At 45.4% G+C, this 23,570-nt stretch overlaps 1 long non-coding RNA gene across 1 annotated transcript; it reads right to left on the reverse strand.

Annotated features, from left to right (window-relative positions):
- Window positions 1-8,657: 8,657 nt before the first annotated feature.
- On the reverse strand, window positions 8,658-10,853 carry LOC110337872. Its single transcript, XR_002381279.1, has 3 exons — window positions 10,718-10,853; window positions 10,272-10,403; window positions 8,658-10,166 (listed from the first exon to the last, which is right to left on the reverse strand). It is a non-coding gene; the product is annotated as an uncharacterized LOC110337872 (long non-coding RNA).
- Window positions 10,854-23,570: the final 12,717 nt, after the last annotated feature.

The raw sequence follows: 23,570 nt of genomic DNA on the forward strand, positions 1-23,570 counted from the left end.
GCGTGTGCTTGTGTGTGTGTGTGTGTGTGTGTGTGTGTGTGTGTGTGTGTGTGTGTTACAGGCCTGCACTTGTGGAGAGATCAAGCAAGTTCTCAGAGCTGCTGAGAGTTCAGCAGTGCAGTGGTGATCTCATGGCTGGAGAACAGCATTTCCCATCATTCCACCCTGAGTTGCTCTCATATCCTTTCTTCCCATCCCATGCCATGTTTCCTGACTCTTGGATGGAGTGATATACATGTTAGGTCTGGGAAATGTGTTTGCCCTTGTTTTGGGTATCATGAGACAAACTTTTGGTGGCCTGGATAGGAAACTCTCTTCTTGCCTTCCTCCTTTCCCTCTGCTGCTTGTAGTGGTTGTAGTGGCAGTCCATGGGCATGTGAAGATTTCTGGCTCAGGAGACTTTGCAGGGAGATCCAGTGGTCTCCATGTTGGAGTCTGGAACTCCTCAATTTGGCAGGGGTCAAATTGTATCATGATGTAAGCTGAGGACTGACTCTCAGACTTCCGTGCAAGACTTATGGGCTAATTTCTTCTTAATCATGTACTCTAATGATGAAGAGAGAGAAAGGGACTGACTCATTTCCAGAATCCTGAACACACTGTAAGAATCTGCTTACGCTCTCTCTCACTTCCCTAATTCACAGTTCTTGTTATTCTTCAGCGTGGGAGGTAAAGTGTGATGAACTGACATTTGGCTTTGTCACTTTGATTTCTGGCCAGTGATGCAAGGGACTCTGGGTTATCAGGGTTTTGCTCTCCGCATTGCAGTGTGTCCCCTTTACATGCGAGTAGGGTTTCTAATGCTGTGATAAAGCACTATGGCACAAAGAAAATTAAGGATGGAACTCTTCTGTCACCTTGATATAACAATAGCCATCACAACTGAACTCTTGTCACCTTGACACACAAACACAACACATTTATTTGTGTATTTTGACACAACACTTTTTAATAAGAATCTTTCTCATTTATCCCAAACATGGCACATTCATATAATATCACAAAACAAAGCACAAAGGATTTAAAAACTCTCATTGTCTCTACCAATTCATACACTTTAAAAGTTCAATTTCTATAGAAATCTAGACTTTTTAAAAATGAAAATTATCTTTTAAAGATTAAAAGTCTCTAACTGTGGACTTCTTTAATTACCAAAATTAAGTTCAATATCTTTTTATTTCACAAGGGCACAACCAGAGCACCACTGAAATACAAACAAAGCAAATCCCATCTCCACCTGTAAGGATCTCAGTATTCAATGTCTGCCATCCACTCACAATCTTCTACATCCTCCCAATGTCTTGGATCACTTCTGCAGCTATGACCTCACATAGCATACAGCTTGTCTTCTAGTCTCCAGCTACCTTCCCCACATTGCTGAAGCAGTCCTTGCTGGTCCTCCCATGGTACTGGCATCTTCAAATCACTGTTATCTCTGGCTGCAAAGGGGCTGCACTCTCATCTACAGCTTCTCCAGGGCTCTTTGCTGGTGCCTCAGCTTCCCTTCTTGATTCCTTCAATGTTGGGGTGTTGACAGCTGCACCCTCACTACTGACCTCTCCTTTCCTTTCACAGTGCTGAGCCTCAGTTGCTCTGTGTGACCCCTCCATGCCTCAAACCACGCCACTTGGGAGACTATGACACAGTACCAGGTTCAGCTGGCAACCTAGGCCCTGCTTGAATCACAGCTTCTGTGTGCTGACTCTCAGGAAACCCTTCCTAGAATATTTCCTTCAATGATCTTGCTCTCCTCTTAATCACAGCTGATGTTTCAGCCCCAGGGGACAGCACTCACTGTCCCAGCAAAGCAAAGGCTTGCTCTACTTTTCCAGTCTCTTGTTAATTACAGCAGATTCTTCAGCTCCAGTGGGTCAGACACTGCAGGTTCTTTGTACAACTGGTTTGGCAGAGTTTTTGCTTCCCTCAGAAACTTCCCAAGCCAGGCCTCCATCATCTGAGCTGTGCTCAGTAGGCTTCTCTTCCAAGCTATGACAGAGCAGCAGCTCACTGAGCTCTCAACACTCAGTGACTTTTTTGGCTCCAAGTTTCAAAGTTGTTCTACAATTCTGCCCCACAATGTGTCATCAGGTCTGTAGCAGCAATACCCAATAATCCTGGACCAACTTCTGTTCTAGTTGGAGTTACTGCTGCTGTGATGAAACATCATGACCAAAGCAAGTTGGGAATGCAAAGTTTTATTGGGCTTAGAATACCACATAGTCTATCACGGAAGGAAGTCAGGACAGAACCTCAAGCAGAAACTGAAACAGAGGCCAGAGTGCAGGAGAAGGGTGCTGCTTGCTCCCTTGTTCCCCCTTGGCTAACACAGTCTGCTTCCTTACAGACCCCAGGACCACCATTCCAGTGGGAGCCTGACCAACAATAGCTGGGCCCTTCCTCATCTATTATTTAATGAGTCAATGCCTTATAGGATTGCCTTCAACTCAACACTACAGCAGCATTTTTTTTTTTTTCAGTAGAAGCTCTATCCACTCTAACAAGTCCCCCTTGTGAGCAGTTGACACGAAACTCACCAGCACACCCTCAGAGCTGACCTGTAGTCTGTTTCAGGTTGCAAGTATCCAGAGTCCGTGTTTGATGTCACTCTGCCAATCCATCTGCTCAGTTCATCTCTACTGTGAAGCCGAGTTTCTGTGCCATTGTCCAGGAAGGTTCTTCTCTTAGGATGCCCAGAAAGGAGGCATGGTTCATGAGCAGTGGTAGAGAGCCTGGGTCTGGCATCCCAGTGAGTACTTTCAGGCTCAGGGTTATAACTTGGGTGGGGCCAACTCTGTCTGTCGGTCATAGTGCCTTCTAACTCACCTCCGCGCGTATTCTAAAAAACCTGGCTGGATTTCATGCTCACACTACCCTACAGAAGACACTTATTTTCTTTGAAACACAATTTTTCTTCAGAACCCATTCTCAAACTGAGAGCACTGGCTTGATGTTGGCGTATCATCTGTATCCTCAGCGACACCTCTCTGATCAAGATTCAGGCAAGGATTCTGTGATGCTTAGAGCTGAGCCTTCCTGGCTGTGCGACAGGATCCTCAGGTGTGAGAGACCTGCCCTGTGTACCCCAGCAGATCCTCCAACTGAACCCTGCTCAAACTCTGGTTCCTTTGCACCATCCTCCCTCTGCTTGACACTTCTTTCCACCCTCTGACCTCCCTTTGTATATCCTCCCTCCCCTCTCAGCCTCAGCCTACAGGTTACTCTCATACACTCCTGCCCCTGCCTAGATGTGGGCTTTCCCTCACCCTTGCTGTGGAACAGTGTAGAGGTGCTTAGGGAACACTTAGAAGCTGCCCTTCCTCCCTCAAATGTCTCCTGCCAATACTAAAAAGGCTTTCTTCTCGAACCCAAGTCACGCTAAGAGGCTTCGCTTCATTCCCTGGCTTCACTATTTCCCCTTTTCAAGGTTCTACATGAGCTCTGTGCCCGAGTCCCACACTTTTCACCTTGTCCCTACTCAGGTTGCACTCTGACGAAATCTAATCATGGTATGTGGTCTTCATGTTTCCTGTTACAGTGCTGAGAGCTGCTTCCATGTGTACAAAGGGAAAACCATCCCTGGAATGGGTAAAAGGTACCTTTTTTTTTCTGGAGACAAACTTGAAAGACCATGGCCAGCCTATCAGGATGACCACAGATTTAGGTTACCCACAATTTTACCTGGCAGCAATTTTAGAAACTTTTAGGAGAAAGACACAAGGAAGTCATGAATCAATTACATTTGAGGTACATAGATGGTTAAATCAGGCTGAAGGGTTATAGCCAGGCTGGGAAACTCTGACTGTGGGCCTCAGATGTTATCTGATAAAATCCTTTGCTACTGGGTTAGGGAAATCCCAAAGATCTGTTCATAAAGTCTAAGGATGTATCTAATAGCCACAAGAATGTTAGGTCACGTAAGGAGGAAGGCAATAAGTGGATCCTAGACATCTAAGGTCAGCCCAAGACAATATATCTTGGGACCTATGGCATTCCAGTTTCTCACATCTTTGAAGATCTACTTAGTCAAGTAACTTTTGTGGGTTGAGGACTTTCTGTAAACTCTTGTTCACATATGAAATGTTTTGAGTGTGTGTGTGTGTGTGTGTGTGTGTGTGTGTGTGTGTCTGTGTCTGTGTCTGTGTCTGTGTCTGTGTCTGTGTGTATTAGTTTGTGGCCAGGCACAGCTATACCCTCAGTATTTGATTTGATGTATCTGTTTTCCACCTTCAGATAGATGCTATGTGGGAATGTTTACATAATAATATCCCTCCCCCAAAGTGTTTAACTAAAGTTCGCTGATAAGGAAGAAAGAGAATATGCAAGCTTAGTTTAAATTTCCTTTAATTAATGAGATGCAAGCAAATCTAACACATTGCGCACTTTAAATTCATGAAGAAAAAAAGGAAATAACAGCATTATATGAGCAATGTCTCCAGGTTATTGAAGCTGGGTGTGAAAAGGCACATTAACCCATGACAATGTAAGACTTGATAACATTGTGCATCTAAACCCACTTGTAAAACACAAAACATGGGAAGGTTTGCTGTGTTCGGGGTTTTATACCTTCCAGGAGAACAAGAAGCCTAAATTACAACAGGAATGAATTTGAGGTCCTTATGTCAGGTTATAAAGCCCTTACTTCTATATTTCTGGGATTTCTTTTCACCCTCAGTTACTATTATCATACCTCCTGCCTGTCCTGAAACCACCAAAGGGTAGTTTCCCATTTAATCACTGAAGATTACAATTCTTTATTCCTGCTTACAATGTATTCCGTGTTTTAATTCTGCCATGTCTTTGCCTGGTATCCATTAATCTTGTAGTATGATTTATATCCTTTAGATTAGAAGCCACTAAGATGGAGATAGCGTTGTGGCAGGGCTATCCATCACTACCATCTACACCAACACCTATCTGTCAGCACGTGAACTCTGCCTATCAAAGTCTGACCTCCAACCTCATGCAATAACCTTCCTTCCCCTCTCCAAATTGTAGGTCTATCCCTCCGTAAGTTTTATGGTCTTGTGACCCTATGAGAGCTCAGCAGTCCAGACAGGACTCTCAATATTCCATTCTCAGCAACAGAGCCATTCCAAAAGGAGGCATCTGCATCATTTATCCATGATGTGATCTGCCCATCATTCAGGGAAGCAATACAGACTCAAAAAGTCACTCCCTTTAAAATAAAATCAAAATATTCCCTTTTAACAACCATAATCTACTGCTTGGAGTCTCACTCAGTTTCTCATGATAACTCACACAATTAGAAGGTGAATCCTACCCAACCCTGGAACCAAAGGCAAGTAGTTGAACAGTAATTCTATGAAAACTCTTAACTAAAAAGATGTGAGCTGTTTCCCTTATCTATTCAAATACGAACATGAAAATGGCCCAGAAGACAAGGCCAGGCAATATCGCATAACTAGTATTAAAAACGCCCATACCCTCTTGGGAATGTTGCCTCTGGAGAAGTCACTAACTGTGTTTGGGTCCACAGTGTCTATCTTTATCGTGTGTGTATATATGCACATGTGTGCATGCTCGTTCATATACTCATACATATGGAGACAACACATTACCTTTGGATGTCACTCTCAGGGTGCCATGAACACTGTGTTTTGAGACAGCCTGTACTGGAACTCACCAGTTCAACTATTCCAGCTGAGGAGGAAGCCCCAGAGATGCACTTCTCTCCCGCTGTCCCCTGCACTGGGATGACAAGCACGTGCCACCACAGTGTGCGTGGGTTCTGAAGAGGACACTCAGATCCTCTTGCTTGTAAGGGATAAGCACTATGGGACCGAGATGTCTCTTTGTCCCTGATCCTTACTAAAGCGTATATATAGAATTCAGTCACTGAATGTGACATTTCTATGCCTCTGCCCCTCCCTCTGGTAGTTCCTGGCATGGCAGTGCCAACTAGTCTAAGACTGTCACTGTCACGTGTTCATACTTGGGCTCTTTGGTCCTGTGTGTCCCTAAAGGCAGCACCTTTTGAGGATTTAGCTTTCCCTTCGTCTGTTATTCCTCTTTCTTAGGGACGTTAACATTTTTCTTAGTTTTCTTGTGAACAGTATAAATTCGTAGTATAGTACAGCGATATACCCATCGTACACATTAATAATCACAGATGTGTGACCTGAGGTTTGCTCACTTCTTTTTCTGCTTTATTATTTACTTTTGCTAACCCACTGCTCCTGAGAGGATGGATGGAAGGCTCCCCTGTTCTTAACTCACCGTTCAGATATCACCCTGAGCAGTGAGAGGCTACACTGTGGTGGGAGACAGCCCCTGGGCGGTGGAGCGAGCTTAGTCTCTGTTGACCAGGGTTTAGTAGGGATGATGCGTTTCTTCCAACATTTCATTTGTTTAAAAACATTGTGCATTTCTGATTTCCTTGCCAATGGACAGTTTACTCACTAGACGGTTAAAATATTGTGAGTGAAATCCTGAGCGAGTGAGCTATGCCAGGAAAACAGGTGCTCACATATATGTCTTAATTTACCAGCTCCATCCAATTCACTGGCTGTCCTTGCCATATAGTCCTAATTACCTTTGACCACTGGTCAATCCCTTGTCCTTTTACTCCAGTCTTAGAAACTATATAAACTCTCAGATCACACATTGTACAACCACACAGTTATATGTACTTAGATCACAGAATGGCTTTAAAGAGCATGAGTTGTCGGTAGAGTTCACAGAGACAAAACTGGAGACAGAGGGACTCTAGTTACATGGACTCAATGCAGGTGGTTAGAGGAGCTGTTAAGGAAGCCAGTAGAGAGCTGCAGGGCTGCAGGGCTGCACCAGGCCTGAGGACTGAGTGAACTGCAGAGGTGAGGTGCAGGACCCCAGGATCCAGCAGGTGAGATGCAGACCCACATTAGCATGGAGCAGCAGATGAACTGTCAGACAGGAATTAAAGCAGTGTGGATGGAGCTGAAGCCTTAAGATGGCCAGGAGTTCTCTGCCTGCAGGCTCCTTGACACACAAAAAGGACAGATGGCAAGTTTGTGGAGGCCATGAGCATTGCAGGGTTAGGTGACTTCTTCAGGGGTCCAAGTGAGGGTGAGATAAATCCTCAGAGCTGGTATATATCCATGTGCTCATTGTGTTCAACTTATTTTGATAAGAGTGTAGGTGACACATCTTTACTTTGGGGATTAAAAAATTAGCTTTTCTATTATGGATGGTCCTGGGCTGGCGTGTGTCTGTGTGGAATGTGAGGTGTCATGTCACCCAACACCTGCAGTGCCCTCAGAAGGGAGCCAATGGCTGCTTGTAAAACAGGGTCACCCTGGGCAAGTCCTTGTTTTGTACAGTGAGGGGTGACTTAGAGCCATTCCCAGCTTGATTTACACAATGCTAACCTGTAAAATTGGGAAAGAAAGGGAACAGAGCAAGAGAAAGTCGCTAAAGCAACAGCCTAGTGCACTCTGATGCCCTGGTGCATGGGGCTCTGACAGCCACCAGTCTCACGGGTTCCTAACAGTCTGGTCCAAAGACAACAGCACAGATTTCTGAGAAGTCATCAGAAATATGTTTCCTTTGTTGGAGAAGCCACGGGAGTGTGTTCAAGAGTCACCCAATTATAGCTGGTAATGACTGCAGAGGAAGAGGAACAGCAGGAAGCACCTATGACGAAAGGGGGTGGGTTACAGTGTGCTCCTGAGCCTCAGCTGCAGCACCCCATTCTTCTTTATTTCTCAGACACCCCCCACATCACACACCATGCAACTCATGTACCCAATCCTTTTCTCTTTCATTTTTCCTTCTAGACTTTCTGCTACACTAAGCTCTGGTATGATTAATAGTTCAGGTGTTTTTGAAGTTGTAAGTGTACTGAAACAATGATTGTGAATAAAAATAAAACACAGGAAACTTGAAAAATCAGGAAATATGAAAGGCTAGCAAAATTTAGCAGTGTTTCTGTCTGCTGTCCTTTTTACTTTCCTGTCTTGGTTCCTTGTGGGAAAAGCCTCACTTTATCCCCCAAGCTGGTCTTTCGCTTAGAATATACTCCACTACATGCTTGAATTCTTGTGGCAATCCTCCTGTCTCACCTTTCCACAAATGAGAATTGTAGATCTTATGAGAGTTAGAAATTTTTATGCAGCATGTTACTCAAAATATATTGATTTAAATATCTGATATGTTGCCTGACATTAAATGTATCAACCTATGCTTATAAGTAAAAATTGTAGAACATAGTAACATAGTTAATACACTGGCAATCTTCATCACAAGTCTGTATTTCTACTCTAGACTAGCAATGACAGCAGTGGGCTCATGGCTCACTTTACCTGCGTAGACACAGGTGACTTCAACTTCAGAGGACAGAGACATTGGAATCACAGTTCCACATGCACTGAATTGTGGCTAAGTAGAGTGACCAAGTTAAATGAATGGATTTTGTTGTTTTCTTTGATCTTTTGACAATATATGACTATGCCACCCAGGCTGACCTTGAACTTGGTGATCTTTCGGCATCAGCCTCCTGAGTGCTGGGATTACAGGACTGTCCCACAACGCCAACTCCTTGCAGAGTCTGCTCATTCTGCACGTTTTGTCCTAAGGGCTGTCCTAAGCCATTAGCTACGAATGCACGGACTTGGCCCTCGGTGGAAGAAGTTTTGCCCTGGATCATGCCATCGGCATGGAAGTCCCATCAGGCCTCAGAAAGGCATCATGAGATGAGCTGTTTCCCACTAGGGTATTAGATGGACAGATCACAGTCAGACAAGGTATCCAGAATTGAGACACTGATGCAGAAAAACAACAGGTCGCTCATGTGTTGTTGAGAGCTCCCTAGGATGAAGGGACAAGGACTCCTGACTGACAGAACATCTGGTCTTCTCCAGACGATTATAAGACTTATCTCATCTAGAGAAAAGGACTGAGGTCAGTTCTCAAGTAAGTTGACACCTCTACCCCGGCAAGCACTTCAGGCTTTAAGGAGAGTCCTCTGTGTTCCATGGGACCCAGAGAATGCACTGGACAGCCATGGAGAGACCAAAAGGCCTTAAACCCAGGACCTCCTCCTGTCACTTCTAGCTGACCCAGAATCACAGGCAGCACAGAAGCCAGTGCTGCCTGGGAAAGAGGTAGTTATCAGAATTCTCTCGAAGACACTCTGGGGGGATGGGCACCAATACGGGACCATGGGAAACACCCTAATCTAGGTTTGAGGACAAGTCTGCTGCTCATTCATCAGATTGTTGCCTTCTGCCACTGTCACCCCAAAAGCAGAACTGAGTAGTTGATGCAGAACTAGAGATATAGTGAGGCCCACCAGATTGAGTAAAAACTTAGTGTCTGCCAGTTACAGAACTAAAAAAGCTACTTCTGCCTAATGAACACCATTATCTGATGCTATCTAGCGAGGAGGTAGATGACACGGGGCCTGGGACCAAGGGCAGAAGTTTCTATAGGTCCCCACCCAGAACCATTGCCAGGAGCCTGCAGAGGACAAGGTGTTTCAGCTCCTAATGAGGTGTCTTCGGGCAGGAGATTGACATCTGCTGGATAGGGGTCTAAAAGACATCCAGTGGAGAGAAAAGTGGGGAAGGCTAGAAGGGCAGGGAAGGAAGCAGAGCTGGCTGGTGGCTAAAGAGTCACATGGGCAGACGCTGAAGCTGAGCCTGGTGCCACACACCTGCAATCCCAGCATTGGGTAGAGCACGAGAGACAAGGGATTGTTTCTGATTCTATAGCGAAAGTGGTAGTGTAACGCCTTAAAACAAAAACATTGAAACGAAAGAAGGAAATGAAAAAACGGGGGGGGGGTAGGGAGTAAACGTGAGAAAGTGGGTGGTGTGGCTACCTTGTCCCTCGAAGTATCCGTTGTGACCTGCTGGAGGAGCACCACAGGATGGTAGAAAAGAAAGTTCAAGGACATGGGGCTTGGGAGGAATCCGAGGAGAAGGCAGTCCTCAGAGCATAGCCTGCCTTACATTCTAGCATTGTCCCCAGCATATCCAGTCTGGTGACTGGTTTAAACTCCCTGCAGACCCCGGGTGTCTGGGGCATCACTAGATGCTCGGCTGTGCTATTCGTCCGTGTAATTCCTCCCACACCGTCCCTGCCATAACTTTTTCATGACTTCCTTCCTCAAACCATGGAAGGCCCGGTAGTGTGGAACCACAGAGAGTCAAGGTGCCAAGTCACTGAAGGAAAGAAAGAGCCGTCCAGCAGCTTCCCTGTAGCCCAGGTGTGAGCTTCCTGACTTGTTCTGTCACCCAGTGCCCTCCCTGGGGACCCTGAGTACTCACCTTCTGGCAGTGTGGTCCCCAGATAGCTCAGCAGGGTGAAAAGGCTCAGACTCAGGCAATAGTTGCTCCTGCTGGTGGCTCCCTGTGCCATGGTCCTCCCTCAGACCCTGCTTGCCTGGGGTGTGACTGGAGCTGCAGAGAGAATAGGGGATTCCACAATACTCCCCCCGACACACACACACACACACCCACACACTCCCAGCAGGCAGAGGACACTGCTCAGAAAATCCTGAAGAAAATCCAGGCTGTGAATTTGGCTGTTTGATCCAGCCATGCAGGTTCCCTAGGTCATCTTTTCCTATTGGTCTCAGGGAATCACTCTAGGGACCTGATGCCCTGATCAGCCCTCCCACGGGCCAAGGCCCGTGTCACTCCAGGGTTTCTGGGGATAGTGACTGTTTTGTAGGGCTCCCACACCCCCCAGCCCATCCCTTCATCTCACTCACCAGCAGCTGGGCCTTCAGAGTCCCTTGGGAAGAGAGTAAAGAAACAGAGAATAAAGTGGGTGCCTTCACCTTGATCTGCTGAGGCCGGCAACTGGCGGGAAATTTATACTAGGCCCGGTGCTATGCCCTGTGCAAATCTGAAAAATCTCACATCTGGGCGGTCCTCACTTAGCATGATCTCACCAAAGTAGGTGGCCCTGAAAATTGTCTGTAGGCGGTTCCTCTAGCTTGAGACACGCCCTGTTTCCCTCAGGCCTTCAGACTCCTCCCCCTCACTTCCTCTTTTCTTCTCCATCTCAGACTCTTTCTTTACCCCTCCAGCTCCCTTCTTCATCATTCCCTGGAATGGATTCACGGATTCTTTCCTGCCCCGCTGTTTGCTGCCCTCGCCCCTCCCCCCATGCTTCATAGTCATGCTCCCTTTACAGCCCCATTTCCTTCCTTCTAGTCTCTCTCTCGACTGAAGACAGTTACTCTCTTGACGGGAAGGAAGGTTGAGCTTTTCCCGTTAGCTCTGTGACACTAGAACCGTAGACCTTCTAGGAAGTTCTGCAATCAAAACCTTTTTTCCAATTAAATTGTCTTCTAGGGCCAGAAGAGATGCCCAGAGGCTGAGAGAACCTGCAGCTCTTTTCAGGTACCCAGATCATATTCCCAGAGCTCACACAACAGCTCCCACCCTCAAGTTTTCTTCTCTTTTGATTGGTTTCTCTGTATAGCCCTGGCTGTTCTGGAACTTGCTGTGTAGACCAGGCTGGCCTAGAAATCAGAGATTCCCTGCCTGGGCCACTAGAGTGCTGGGGTTCAAAGCATGTGCCACAATGCCTGGGTGATAAAAACTATAACTGTAGCTCCAGAGAATTAGATTCAGGCTTCTGGTTGTCATGGGCACTGAGCAAACATGATGTGGTCATACACAGGAAAAAACACTCATGTACATCAGTCAAAAATGAATGAACCTTTTTCTTTCTGTTGTAGAACAAGCTTCTGCCTTAGAAATGTACAAATCCTCGACAGAGCATGTGTGAATCAGGCTTTTTTAGTGTGCTTTTGGCTGTGAACTGTATGTTTGTTAAGGTGTGTGTGTGTGTGCGCACGCGCATGTGTGTGTGTGTGTGTGTGTGTGTGTGTGTGTTATGTGCCTGTCTGTCTGTCTGTCTGTAGTGGACAGAGATTAACTCTAGATGAAGATTCACTGGTGCTATCCAACCTGGGATTATTCCAGGTAAAGAACTTGGGATGCTTAGTTCTTGCCTGTGTGGGATGAAGCACAGCTAATGACACCCTCTGTTGAGTCTGACAGACCCCCCCTATGCAGTGCACTCTCCCCACACACTGGCTTGGGGACTTCCTGCAGGTAACTCAGAGCAGCTGTCCCTCCTGCATGCTGAGGCCGATCCACCTGACTGAGGTGTGCATGTCTCTCCTATGGAAACACTCTGGAAGCACGGTCACTCACCGTCTCTGTCCTTTGAGCTTCAGCTCCCACCTGTTTTCAAGTAGCTGCTTGTGTGTAATTTGGTCTGTGGGTCCAGCTGTTAGCTCACAAACATCCACAGCACAGTGGTGTACAGATCTACATATGAACATATCACTGGCGAGCATACAGTAAAATACATAAATCTAAAACTTAAAAACTATGTTGACTCTCTGAAGGCTGTCATATTTCAGTATGAACATGTTTCCCCTCACCTCCATGGAGAATACTATTAGAAGTTTAATACCAATTACATACAGGGAATTGATGACTTTGATTAGTTGACAATCAAACAATTATAGCAATATTCTGTGTAATCCGTGAACGCAGGATGTCCCCCGCAATGTTGCTCCTTTGGGGACAGTCTTGCAAACCCGGATCTTCTACCAGTTTGGCTAAGTTTATTTGTAAGTATTTAATTCTTTTTGATGTTACTGACAGTTAAACAGCTCTCTTAATTTTCTGATTGTTGATTATTAGTGTGTGGAAATACAACTGATTTTTTGTTTGTTTGTTTTCTGATTTTTTTTTTTTTTAATTCTACGACTTTCTACTTGATTTATGAGCCGGGCGTGGTGGCACATGCCTTTAATCCCAGCACTTGGGAGGCAGAGGCAGGCAGATTTCTGAGTTCGAGGCCAGCCTGGTCTACAGAGTGAGTCCCAGGACAGCCAGGGCTACACGGAGAAACCCTGTCTCGAAAAACAAAAACAAAAACAAAAACTGTATACTTGATTTATGACTCCTAATTTCACTTTGCTGGGCTCCACAGCATTTTCTAACTTTACTGTCATGTCATATGGAAGGAGGGACTCCTTAACCCCTTCCTTTCCAGTCTGGGAGCATTTCATTTCTTTTTTGTTGGGCACTTACTTTAGCGAGGATTCTAGTGCTCTGTCAAGTTCAAGTTGTGAGCATGGGTTCCTTCCTGGGCTCAGCCTCTCATTGTGAATTATGCTGTTCACTGTGTTAAATTATAAGTCTTGTGAATGTGTGTGTGGGGGGGGTGTGAACAGGCTTTGCATACTTAGTATACTGACAGACTTCTTTAGAAACTATGTAGAGTTTTGACCTGCTTTTCTACATTCCTTGAGGGGTCGTGAACCTATGCCCTTCATTCTCTTCAAGTGGTGCATCACATTTACTGACTTGGGTACCACTGACCCTTCCTTGACCACTGATGTCCAAGTGAGGGCAGGGAGCTCCAAGGATAAAGGATCCAGGGTCTGCACTGAGTTGTTTTTCCTTCTCTGGTTTTCTTTTCTATTGTATCTATGCTTCCTACTTTTGCAGATTCTTCTCTTAGCTTTTCATTTTTATCTTCTCTTTTCCAGCGGTTGCTTGACCCTGCATATCTTTTTAGAGTGTACATTAGCGTGGTTGACTAGAAACCTTACTTATTTAAATGTAATCGTTTATTGTTTTACATTTCATTTGAACCAGCCTTTCAGCTGTATATGGCAGACTCTCTTCCAGGGTTGGGTCTTTTGTACCCATTTCCGTTTTTTCTTTGTTTTTTGAACGTCTCTCAGCAGTGGAGGAGGAAGTGCTGGAGGCCCCCAGCAGCAATGGCACAGCTGCATATTCAAGTTAAGCTTTGCATGATGCATTCTGAAACTTTATGGCTTCTACTCACAGGTCGGGTGACACTTGTACTCTTCTGTTTTCATAAAGAGTAAACGAGTAGAACCCGCCCTCTGAGGGCGAGCTTACCATCCTTGGAGGTTCAGCTCACCTAGATCCCTGACTTGTGCCCTCACTGGCTTAACGCTTCCAACAAAAATTGGATTCTGTGGCTGCAGAGACTCTTAATCATTGTCCTAAAGGATGGACGTTTACGTGTATCTATTCATATGCCTAGCAGAAGTGTAATGCCTCCTGGAATTTGTGTCTCCCTGACTGGTCCCAAGTAATAGATCAGGCTAACCGTAATCTCTTGGAGACAGGCATGCCTCTGCCAAAGGGTAGGATAAAGGATGCTACGCATACAGTAGGAATTGATTTTCAGGATTGTCTTCCATTACATTATTTTAAAACCTGTTTCTCATTTTAGTCCCTGTAATAGCAACGGCTCCGTATTTGGCAACGGAAGCCCTCCAAAGCTCTTCTTTCCATGCAAGGCAACTTCTTTGCAAAGTAATCACAAGAAATGACTTTTGGATTAAGACTGGAGTAGGAGACTGTCCTTCCTACAAACTAATTTTCTGGGCAACATACCTCAGCTTGTAGTCATACATTAACCTTCTGCAGTCTAGAGCAGGGCTTCTCATCCTGTAGGTCGTGAGCTGTTTGAAGTGCTTTGCATATCAGATATTAAATTCTATCTCCTAACAGTAGAAAATTACAGTTATGAAGTAGCAGGGGAATAACTTTATGCTTAGGGGTCACCACATCACGAGGAACAGCATTAAGAAGGCTGAGAACCACTGCTCTGGAGCAGAGCGTGCTGTGGAGTGTGTTCAGAGCCTCAAGAAGCAGGACTTGACTTTGATTCTCAGGTTTGAATATCTGAAGCTCTCAGGTTACTCTGGAGACCCCACATGACTTCTGAGTTACATAAGAGATGATTGAAATTGATATTTGATCAACACAGCCCTGCCCTACTTTCTACCCTTTTCATTGGCTGCAGACAGAAGTGTTAAGCTCTGAAGTGGTTTTTTGCTGAGAAAGCCTTTCATAAGGAAATGGAGGAGACAACTTAAAGCATTAGCAAAACTCTTTGCCTGCTGCCACTTCGAGCCTTAAGGTAAGATCTCAGTGTATTACAGACAAGGAAGGGCCTGGGAATCAGCTAGCCTGGGTCCTCTGCGAAGTTGCCTCTTTAGTCTTGCTTTAAGCATCTCTGTGGGACAAAGCCATCATGGAAATGTCATTTTGCTGCTTTTATCTGCTTACCTCTGACTGCAACATTCTCTTCAAAGGATGAGGGAGGATCCTCATACTCAGGAAATGAGTAACTTCCTGGGTCTAAGAAAGGGGAACTTAGAAGTTTCAAATGACCCTCCAACACTGTATTCACTGAGGAGCCTCTGACCAACTCAGCTTCTGAGAACATTCCAGACCTGCCCCTGTGGTTTCCGCTGGGCTGTTTCCGGAGTCAAGTGTTGAGGTGGGCTCTGCCGTGGCAAGGCTGTTGGAAAGTCACCCCAAATCCTGTGAGTAACCTCTCACCCCACTCCTGTTAGCAACCCTAAAGAAAACTCAGTGGATCCCCAAGTTGGACGTTTGTGCAGTTGGTACTTTCAAAAGTTCTATTTCTGATGTGTGTGTGTGTGTGTGTGCACGTGCGTGCATATTCCCTGGTCAAAACTCTGATACAACCCCATTTTTCATAAGACAGAAATTGGTTTGTGTGATCACACATCTTAGTTTTTCTCTCAGACTAGGTGGAAGAGTATCAGAGGCACAGTGTGCACAGCTCTTGATATCCGGTGTGTGGATGCTGGCTTTTTCAAAGATGCGCTGTAAATGTAGGGGAAATGGGCATTAGAACACAAAGCAGGAAACTGGCTAGCAGTCTGTCTGCAGAGGAGGTGCTTGCTTTGAAGAATGGCACTGAGAGGCTCAATATTTGAAAACCAAACCATCGGGACATGTTACAAGATGAGGAAGTGCCGGGCAGCGGTGGCGCACGCCTTTAATCCCAGCACTTGCGAGGCAGAGGCAGGTGGATTTCTGAGTTCGAGACCAGCCTGGTCTACAAAGTGAGTTCCAGGACAACCAGGGTTATACAGAGAAACCCTGTCTCAAAAAAAAAGGGGGGGGGTAATTTGGGGGCTGAAGAGATGGCTCAGCGGTTAAGACCACTGACTGCTCTTCTGGAGATCCTGAGTTCAAATCCCAGCAACCACATGGTGGCTCACAACCATTGGTACCAGGGATCTGATGCCCTCCTCTTCTGTGTCTGAAGACAGTAACAATGTACTTACGTACATGACATAAATAAATAGATCTTTTAAAAAATAAAAAAAAAAAAATTTAAAAAAGGAAGAAGAAAAAGATGAGGAAGTGTGTTCTTATCGGAATAGGTGTGGCCTCGTTGAGGAACTGCAGTACTGAGGGTGGGCTTCGAAATGACAAGAGCCAAGTCAGGCCAGTGTCTCTCTCTTTCTGTGCCTGTGGATTCTGATGCAGGGCTTTCGGTTACTTCTCCAACGCCATGTCTGCTGCTTTCTGCCGTGCTCCCTGCTACACTTACAAGGGATGAACCCTCTTAAATTGTAAGGTAGGCCTAATTAAATCCTTTCCTTTATAAGTGTGCCATGGTTCTGTAGTCTTTACACAGCAGTCGAACACTTTCTAACCTGTTGTTCTTGGGGGGGGGGGGGGAATAACTCCCCCTTTTGTGTCTCAGGGTGCTCAGCTGGAACTTTCCCAATCCTGCCCTTTTCTCACGCTTAGCTCTTAATCAGGTCAATAGGAATCAGCCTGCACTGATACCTGAGCTGACTTGAGCTGCCAAGAAAAAGCAAGGCCCAAACAGCTCTAACTCAAAGAGAGACTCTCTGCTCCTTCAGAGTCTCTGGCTAGTCCCTCAGCAGACTCCGCCTCCACACTCCTCACTTCCGCCCCCAACCAAGGTCTCTTCCCATCCCCATTAGGAGTTTCAGTTTGTTTTTCTAACTCTATCCAAGGCCACTGCGGTCCAAGCTCTCCATTCAGTGAGACCTTTGTCTTCCTTCTTCCCACACTGCCAGGGCCAAATTCTCTTCACTCACCCTCAGCGCTAGGGCAGCACCGATGGATGAGGAATCCTGAGAGGCAGGCAGAGAAGAGGGTGCCTGCTCTGCAAGCCCTGGGCCTCACCTACCAGCAGCACAGAGGAGAGAAGGCCTGTTGGATGGATTCCTCCTACTTTCGTCCTCTGCATCCTGTCTTCCAGCTTCAGATGAAACGCAGCTTAAAGGCAGTGAGATGATACACGTAATGTCTGTTGCCTCTGCGTTGCCGGAGAGGTACCCTTGTCACTCCGGCTGCATGCAACTCTAGAGAAAGCAGAGTTCTGGTTCTTTGTTTTTTGCATGTTCCCACACTCCTGAGCGGAAACACCACACACCATGTAAACACAGTCATCTCCTGTGTCCTTTGAGTTTGCCGCTAGAGTCGTCCTGATTGTTTTTGAGTAATTGCTTGAGTGCCATTCGGTCCAGCTGTTAGCTGCAACTATGATATAGTAGATTTGTCTTCCACCTTTGGATACAATTTTGTGCTATGTAATATATGTTCACACAATAAAGTCTTCCAAAAAGGGTTAATTTAAATAGATTAGCTGAAAATGGGAAGCCGCCTGAGTTTTGTTCTGCTTTCTAGTCATAAGACATGAACAAATGTCACAAAACAATTATAAGTTGACCCTTATACAACCTTCACTTAACATAAATCTCATACATATGCTGTCACCAGATGGTTTAAGTTTTATGTTAAATGCAGGTGCCCGCCAAGACCCGACAGTCCTCTGCACTTGGAGTTAGTACCTGTGGTGTTGTGAGCCACCTGTGGGTGCTGGCAAACTAATTGCATCCTGGTCCTCTACAAGAGCAGTCAGTGTCCTTAAATGCTGAGCCATCTCTCCAGCCCATAAGTTACCAGGTGAAATGAATTCACTAACTAAATTAAGAAATTATTCATCAGGATGGCTATTCTAACTGTGTAGAGAAGAACTATGTTTATGTCCTAAGTCTTTCTATTTAGAATGTTTTAGAGTTTTCTATTAGAATGTTTGTAGTCTTGTGTGTGATTAATTTTGCTGTGCGATTTTTTTAATGTCAAGTTTGTTGTTAATTTTGTTTTGTTATCCTTTTTGTTAAACTTCAAATTATCAGTTTCCCCACACTTCTCTCAAATCCAGTACTATATAATATTAATTATATACTTTCCTTACTAATTCACACACACACACACACACACACACACACACTTGATAATATTTTCCATCTCCCTTCATAGTTGTACACTCTTAAAATACATTGAAGTGCTCCCTAGAGTACCAGAATATGTCTTTATATGGAAATAGGGCCCTGGAATTATGATTATGATATATGAAGATGTAATAAAAAACCAGAGTGAGAGACAAATCTGTCATGGCACAAGTCCTTTTAAGAGAGAGAAAAACAGCACACACTCATCTTAAAACAACCAAGATATGAGTCTGAGAAAGGTAGCTATAAACGGAGACAGGCCAAGGATTACTTGCTACCACTACAACAGAGGCAGAGGCAAGCAAGGATTTCTCCAAAGCCTTGAAAGAGCATCTTTCCTCATCTCTTTTGGTTGGAAATTTATTTTGTTAGAATGGATTCACCAGCTTGCTTCTTCGATCCATTTGCTGAGAATATCTGTCCAACACTTTATTCTGAGGTAATGTCTATCTTTAATATTGAGATAGACAGCAGAAGAATGTTTTCACATCCATTCTGTTAGCCCGTGACTTTTTATTGGGGAATTTAGTCTATTGATATTTAGAGATAGTAATGACCAACAATTGCTAATTCCTGCTATTTTGTTGTTGGTGGTGGTAGTGTGTGTGTGTTTTTGTGTTTCCTATCTTTTGGTTTCCTAGAGTGAGATTATTTATATCCTGTATATTCATGGGTGTACTTAGGGAGTACTCCTGGCCTTGGAGGGTTTATTTGTAATATCTTCTGTGCCTCTGGTGTCTGGATAAATATTGTTTAAAGTTGACTTAGTCATGGGATAGTTTGTATTCTTCATCTATGGTGACTGGAAGTTTTGGTGCATATAGTGTGTGCTTGTATCTATGGCCTCTTAGAGTGTACAGCACTGAAATGACACACCTAGTGTTTGTAGAATCTGAGTCACCCCAGGGCCCTCTCACCACACACTGGCTTGGAAACTTCCTACTAGGAATTCAGAAAAAAAACTAAATGTGACCCCTCCCATGTTTAGGTTAAGTTCTGGTGTGTGGTTTGATTATTCTCTTTGTTTGTTTGTTTGTTTGTTTTTTTCTCCAGTGTAACAACTATTAAACACAGACATCCCTATATCCTTTGAGTCTCTCGCTAGAGTTCTCTTAAGAGTTTTCAGGAAGTTGCTGGTGTGCCATTTGGTCTTCAGGTACAGCTGTGACCTGTGCCTATAAATTGATATGTTTGTCTTCCTCTTTCGGATACAGTTTTGTGCTATAAATATTTACATGATAAAATCTCTGAAAGAGAGTTCATGTAAGATGATTATAGGAAAACAAGAGACTATGTGAGCTTTCTTCTGCTTTCAATTCATGAGACATTAACAAATGTCACAAATTGGATACTATAAATTTCATCTTATACAACCTTGACCAAACACAATCTCTTACAAACACATAATGTTACCAGCTGATTAACGTGTGTCTTAAAGGCAAGTGCCCATCACGTAGAGAGGACCCTCTGCAGCTGTCATTACATATAGTTGTGAGCCACCTGTGGGGGCTGGGGATTAATTGAATCCTGGTCCTCAGCAAGAGTAACCAGATTCTTCAGCTACTGCTGGCCAGACACCACAGACTCTTAGCAATGATGGCTTGGTTAGGTCTTCGCTTCCCTCTTGACAAGCCAGGCCTCTATCATCTACACCGCTCTCAATATTCTTCTCTTCCAAGCTATTTCAGAGTAGCTCACTGAGCTATCAAAACTCAGTGAATTTTCTAGGCCATGCTTTTTGTTTTGTTTTGTTTCTGTTTTTGCTTTTCCGAGACAGGGTTTCCCTGTATAGCCCTGGCTGTCCTGGAACTCATTTTGTAGACCAGGCTGGCCTGGAACTCAGAAATCAGCCTGCCTCTGCCTCCCGAGTGCTGGGATTAAAGGCGTAGGCCACCACTGCCCAGCTCTAGGCCATGTTTTAAGGGTTTTCCAGAATACATTGTCCTTTGAATGCAAGTCCTTGCCACAACACATGGTGAGGCCTGTGGCAGCAATACTCTATAATCCTGTACCAATTTCTGTCCTAGTTAAGGTTACTATTACTATGAAGATACACCATGAGCAAATCCATTTGTGATGAAAAGGTTTATTTGGCTTAGAGTTGTACATCTAATTCTATCACTGAAGTAAGTCAGGGCACGACCCTTAGCAGAAACGTTATCAGAAGCCATGGAGGGGTACCACTTAATGCTTGCATCCTATGGCTTGCTCAGTCTACCTTCTTACTGAACCAAGGACTACCATCCCAAGGGTGGCCCCACCCACAATGGGTTGGACTCTCCCAAATAAATCATTAACTTCGTTAATGCCATGGAGAAATGCCTACAGTCCAGTGTCATAGAGGCCCCCTCCATCCTGATAATTCCACCATATGTGAAGTTGACATCTAAATAGCCTGCACACTCTGGAGCTACTTGCAGTCAGTTTCAGGTCGCAAGTGTCCAGAGTAACTCTGTGGTGTTGATCTGGGCAAACTCTCTGTGCCATTGCTCTGCACTGAAGCTGAGTTCCAGCTCCATGACTCAGGACACTTCTTCTCTTAGGATGCCCAGAAAGGAGGCATGGTTTGTGAGTAATGGAGGTGAGACTGGGTCTGACGCCCTAATGGGCACTTTCAGGCTCAGTGTTATGTCTCAGGGAGGGCTACCTCTCCCTCTCTTGGCCACAATGCCTTCTAATTCACTCTAGGAAGTTTTCTCAAAACCTGGCTGTTCAGCCCTTCCCAATGAAATCACTGATTTCCTTTGTAACACAATTTTCCTTTAGGACCCATTCACACACTGAGAGCACTGTCTTGCTCATGGCGTATCAGCTGTATCCTCAGCGACACCTCTCTGATCAAGATTCAGGCAAGGATTCTGTGCTCCTTATGGCTGAGCCTTCCTGGCTGTGTGACAGGATCCTCAGGTGTGAGAGACCAGCCCTGTGTACCCCAGAAGATCTTCCCACTGAACTCTGCTCAAACTCTGGCTCCTTTGTCACCATCCCGCCTCTGTTTGACACTTCTTGGTGGTCTCCCACCCCCTGACCTCCCTTTTTGCTCTCCTCTCCCCCCCCCCCCCCCCCCCTCTCTCTCTCTCTCTCCCCTCCCCCGCTCCCCCCCCAGCCTGCAGGGTTCTCTCAAATACTCCTTCTGCTGCCTAGATGTAGGCTCTCCCTCACCCTTGCTGCAGAACATGGAACTGGAACATTAGGGAAAAATCAGAAGCGGACGGCTCTCCCTCAGAACAATCCCTTATGCTACCGAAGCTTCTCCTCTAACCTACGTGGTCCTAAGAGACTTTCCTTTCAGGCCTTGTTCTCAATGGGCTCCTCTCCAGGTTCTGCATGAGCTCTGTACCTGAGACACCTTTGTGTCCAGCAAGGGTGCACTTTGATGAAAACTAATTGTGGTATATGTTCTTTGTGTTTCCTATGACAGTGCTGAGCATTGCTTCTGTTGGTCTCTCTGCTGGGACGGGAGGGTGTCCTCAGACTCAGAAGCCCAGGGACCACACAGCTCTGAGAGGAAAAGGTATCCCAATGGGAAGGTCTCCTGAGACAGGGGAACCCAGGGACCACACAACTCCCAGAGGAAGCCTGCTCAGGAGAGGCATTGCAGCTCCCAGGGGAGCCCCCCCCCCCCCGCTGAGCTGAGGAGCAGTGAAGTGGAAACTTAAGGATTCTTTGGAGAGTTCAGTTGTGTTAGATGGTGTTTTGCTGGGGCAAACACATGAAGGAGGAGAGCGTCCTGAGGCAGACTGGGGTTAAATACTAAGGCAGACTCATAAAGAAACATTTCACTAAAGCAGACACAGGAGAGAAGATGGTCTGCTTTATCAAACTCATGAAAGGTCTCGTGAGAAAAGATTCTTTGCTACCCACACACATATATGGTCTGCCTTCCATTGCATAGTTGAGCTCCATTTGGTTGGGACTCTGGGGACGCGGATTGATTAGATGCATGGACTAAGACAAGACCCATGTTGAGACAAGACCCATGCTGAAGCAAGACATGTAGAGGACATGTGACAAAGTGATGGAGACAGAGCTTGGCTTGATGGTACAGCTAGCTGTGCAACTCTTGTGGGTCACGACTCTCAACTGATCTTCTCTTTCTTGAGAGAGGCACAGCCAAGAACTTTCCCTGGTGTCTCTCCAGGTCCCTCCTGCTGACTTGAGCCAAGTCTGTGACATGGCTGACTCTGCTAGGTGGTGCCACCACTCCTGATTCCCAATTACTATTCAAGCTCTATCAAACTAGATTGCTGATGTATCTATAGTGTTTGTGAGTGGATCAAGCTGCCGCTGCTAACCTATGGACCAAACTGCCCATCTCCCGACAACACAAATGAGAGTTGCCCCAAGGAACCTTTCTAAACAAGTCCACTTCCCCGAATGCTTTCTTTTCCACTACCTCTGGTTCTTGGTGGGCTGTGAGAGGGGTTAAAATGTTTAAGAAGCATCGTTAAAAATACAGTTTAACAAACATTAAAGTTACAGTCAGGAACCTCTGCCTGCTCCTTCGCTTTGCCTCTTGCCTTCTTCTCTTCATTGCTTCTTGCCACTTTCTGACGATAAAGTCACACCAGGTAGCAAATTTCAGAAAGGAGATTTACTGGGAGAGTCCAGGGTATGGAGTAACAAATCCAGGAGTGGCTGCCTCTGCTCCTGGTGGGGAGTGACCAGTGGGATCGGACCAAGGGCAGGGCTTATCCACCGCTTCTGCGGGACAGAGGTTCCCAGGTTGGAGGTGTCCAGGGTGACGATTGGTGGCATTTCAAGTCCTGAACTTCGGGGAGCTTAGCGATTGATGGGTTTTCCTATGCAGGAACTGGTGGGTTTCTGTGGGAGATTCAGGGATGCGCGTGTTTACCTGTTCAAGAATTGTTGGGTTTTGTTCAGACTTTTGACCTAAAATGAACTTAATCTTGGTACAGTCCTGTGGAGATCACTCTTAGGACCCTTAGATAGGCTGGAGAGCCCTTATGACAGGAGGTCTGGGGGAGGCATCTGGCTGCTGGAGCTCCTCAGAAGGGGGCCTGAGCACTTTCCTGCCTTAAAGGAGGTTTACAAAGTATACAAAGTATTTCAAAGTTTACAATAGATAAGGAGGGGGTGCCCCCACCCCCAGGGAAAGCCTTCCTATCCACCTGAGTAGCAAAATAGAGAATGCCTTCCAAGTCTTAAAGAAGGGTAAGAGATACTTTATCCTGGAGGTAAAAAGGCCACGGCCAGGCTACAGAGGGAACACACATTTAGGTTACCCATATTTTTCTGGTTTTTTTTTTTTAAGTAAAAATTTAATTTTCTGCAATTGATTCACTATAAAGAAATTTACAGCAGTCACAGCCTGTGTAGAAGAATCACATACACATTCAATTTTTGGTAGTGCTAAATGATTTTCTTTTTTGTTTGTTTTGGGTTTTTTTGTTTTTTGGTTTGGTTTGGTTTGGTTTGGTTTGGTTTTTTTTTTTTT

The sequence above is a fragment of the Mus pahari genome, chromosome 21 (genome assembly GCF_900095145.1).
Source record: "Mus pahari chromosome 21, PAHARI_EIJ_v1.1, whole genome shotgun sequence".
NCBI lineage: Eukaryota > Metazoa > Chordata > Mammalia > Rodentia > Muridae > Mus > Mus pahari.